This window comes from Felis catus, chromosome C2 (assembly GCF_018350175.1).
Source record: "Felis catus isolate Fca126 chromosome C2, F.catus_Fca126_mat1.0, whole genome shotgun sequence".
In the NCBI taxonomy this organism is placed as follows: Eukaryota; Metazoa; Chordata; class Mammalia; order Carnivora; family Felidae; genus Felis; species Felis catus.
Genome location: NC_058376.1, coordinates 84,795,407 through 84,799,070, shown reverse-complemented (window position 1 = coordinate 84,799,070; position 3,664 = coordinate 84,795,407). Strand labels below are relative to the sequence as shown.

Genomic DNA, 3,664 nt, shown 5'->3' with positions numbered 1-3,664 from the left:
TATAGGTTGGCAGTGCTGTAAACTTGAAGACAAGCAGGGCAGCACATACAGACAGGCATAAATGATTTTGATGATAAATAACTAAGACTAGTTAAGATGTACTGGCTGGTCATTTTTTTATGCCACTTTTCATTTATGTATGGGGGAACTTAATGCAAAAAGCAATATATGTTTCTTACATAAAGAAAAAGAAAAACGTGAAAATCACATGTAATCTGACGACACAAAAAATAACCACAGTTACCATTTTGGAATATAACTTTTCAGTCTCTTAAATCCATTGTATTTATTTATTTTCAAGTACAGGCACACCTCAGAAATATTGCAGGTTCAGTTTCAGACCACAATAAAGCAAATATCTCACTAAAACAAGTCCAATGAATTTTTTGGTTGCCCAGTGCATATAAAAGTTATGCTGACACTATTCTGTGGTCTATTAATGTGCAATAATGTTATGTCTAAAAACAACGTACATACTTTAATTTAAAAATATTACTAAAAAAAGCTAACCAATATCTGAGCTTTAGGCTGATGGAGGGTCTTGCCTAGATGATGCTGGCTGATGACTGATCACGGTGGTGGCAGCTGTAGGTTGGAGTTTCTGTGGCAATTTCTTAAAATAAGACAACAATGAAGTCTGATGCATTGAATGACTCTTTCTCTAATAAACAATTTCTCAGTAGCATGTGATGCTGTTTGATAGCATTTTACCAACAGTAGAGCTTTCAAAATTAGAGTCAGTCCTCTCAAACCCTGCTGGTGCTTTATCAACCAAGTTTTTTTTTCAAGTTTTTATTTAAATTCTAGTTAGTTAACATATAGTGTAATATTGGTTTCAGGAGTAGAATTCAGTGATTCCACTTACATACAACATCCAGTGCTCATCACAAGTGCCCTCCTTAATGCCCATCCCCCATTCATCCCATCTCCCTGTCCACCTTCCTTCATCAACCCTCAGTCTGTTCTCTATAGTTAAGAGTCTCTTAAGGCTTGCCTCCATCTCTCTTCTTTTCTTTTTCATCCTTTCAGATATTCATCTGTTTTGTTTCTTAAATTCCACATATGAGTAAAATCATATGGTATTTGTCTTTCTCTGATTGACTTGTTTTGCTTAGCATAATACACTCTAGCTCCATCCAAGTCCTTGCAAATGGCAAGATTTTATTCTTTTTGATGGCTGAGTAATATTCCATTATACCTATATATGACCTCTTCTTTATCCATTCATCTGTCAACCAACATTTGGGGTCTTTCCATAATTTGGCTATTGTTGTTTATCAACTAAGTTTATGTAATATTCTAATCCTGTGTTGTCATTTCAACATCTTCACAGCATCCTCACCAGGACTAGGTTCCATCTCAAGAAACCACTTTCTTTGCTCATCCATAAGAAGCAACCCTTTACCTGCGAAAGTGTTATCATGAGACTGCAGCAATTCAGTCCCATCTTCAAGCTCCACCTCTAATTCTAGTTCTCCTTCTGTTTCTACCACATCTGCAATTACTTGCTCAACTGAAATCTTGAGCCCCTCCATGTCATCCATGAGGGCTGGAATCAATTTCTTCCAAACTCCTGTTACTGCTGATATTATGACCTCTTAGGAAACACAGATGTTCCCAATGGCACCTAAAATGGGGAATCCTTTCCAGAAGGTTTTCGATTTACTTTGCCCAGACCCATCAGAGCAATCACTGTCTATGATAGCTATAGCCTTATGAAATGTAGATCTTAAATAATAAAGCTTGAAAGTTGAAATTACTCCTTGACGCCTGAGTTGCAGAATGGATGCTCTGTTACCAGGCATGAAAATAACGTCAATCTCATTGTACAACTTCAGAGAGCTCTTGGGTGCATTGTCAATGAACAGTCAAAATTTGAAAGGAACCTTTTTTTTCTGAGCAATAGGTCTCAACAGTAGGCTTAAAATAGTAAACTGTGTTGTAAAGAGATGTGCTGTCATCCAGGATTTGTTGTTTCATTTCTATAGCACAGGCAGAGTAGATTAAGCATAATTCTTAAGGACCCCAGGATTTTTGGAATGGTTAGTGATCATTGGCTTCAACATAAAGTCACCAGCTGCATCAGCCCCTAAAAAGAGAGTCGGCCTGTCCTTTGAAGCTTTGAAGCCAGGCATTGACTTCTCCTCTCTAGCCATGAAAATCTTAGATGGCATTGTCTTCCAATAGAAGACATTGAAAATCTATTGTTTAGTGTAGCCATCTTCTTTAATTATCTTAGCTAAATCTTCTGGATAATTTGCTGCAGCTTCTGTATCAGCACTTGCTGCTTCACCTGGCACATGTATGTTATGGAGATGGCTTCTTTTCCTTAAACCTCATGAACAAACCTCTGCTGGGCTTCAAATTTTTCTTCTGCAGCTTCCTCACCTCTCCCAGACTTTGTAGAATTGAGGAGAGTTAGATCTTTGCTCTGGATTAGGTTTTAGTTTAAGGGAATGTTGTGGCTAGTTTGATCTTCTATCCAGACCACTGCAACTTTCTCCATATCAGCAATAAGGCTGTTTTGCTCTTATCATTCATGTGTTCCCTGGAATAGTACTTTTAATTTCCTTCAAGAACTTTGTCTTTGCAGTCACAACTTAGCCTAGCTCAGCTTTCTATTTGTCTTTCTCACTAAGCTGAATCATTTCTAGCTTTTGATTTAAGGTAAGAGACGTGCAAGTCTTTCTTTCACTTGAACACTTAGAGGTCATTGTAGAGTTTTTGGTTGGCCTAATTTTAATATTATTGTGTATCAGGGAATAGGGAAGGCTGAGGAAAAAGAGGGAAATGGGGAAATAGCCAGAACACACATTATACTTACTAAGTTTGCCATCTTATTTATATGAGTGCAGTTTGGGGTGCCCTAAAACAATTACAGTGATAACATTAAAGATCACTGACCACAAATCACCATAACAAATATACTAATAATGAAAAGGTATAAAATATTGTGAGAATTACCAAAATGTGATGGAGGGGCACAAAATGAGCAAATGCTGTTGGACAAATTGTGCCGATAGACTTACTTGATGCAGGGTTGTCACAAACCTATCTGTACAAAAAGTCAACATCTGCAAAGTTCAGTGAAGTGAAGCACACTAAAATGAAGTAAGCCTATAAATAGCTTCTAAAAAAAACTAATTTTAATTTTTTTTAATCTTTATGTTTGAGAGAGAGAGAGAGACAGAGTGCAAGCGGGGGAGGAACAGAGAAAGAGAGAGGGAGACACAGAATCCAAAGCAGGCTCCAGGCTCCAAGCTGTCAACACAGAGCCTGATGTGGGGCTTGAACTCATGAACCAAGAGATCACGACCTGAGCTGAAGTCGGATGCTTAACTGACTGAGCCACCCAGACGCCCCTAAAAAACTAATTTTAAAGGTAACACATGCTCATTGTTTGAAAACAATTCAGCAAGCAATAAAGAAGAAAGTAAAAAAAAATAATAACAATGGGTACTCATTTCTATAACAACACTATGCAGAATTTCTGCCTCAAAGATTTGTGTACTTTAAAAGTTTTATTTATGTTGATAATTTATACACAGAAGTTATACCAGTTTATATTCTATTAAGAAAAAAATGGGTTGTTGTTGGGGGGAGGCAGGAGGAGGGGAAAATGAGTGATGGGCATTGAGGAGAGCACTTGTTGGGATGAGCACTG

The 3,664-nt window shown here is 37.5% G+C and overlaps 1 pseudogene; it reads right to left on the bottom strand.

The window, feature by feature from the left end:
• Positions 1 to 523: 523 nt before the first annotated feature.
• On the bottom strand, positions 524 to 2,714 carry LOC123380054 (annotated as a pseudogene).
• Between the last annotated feature and the right edge of the window lie 950 nt (positions 2,715 to 3,664).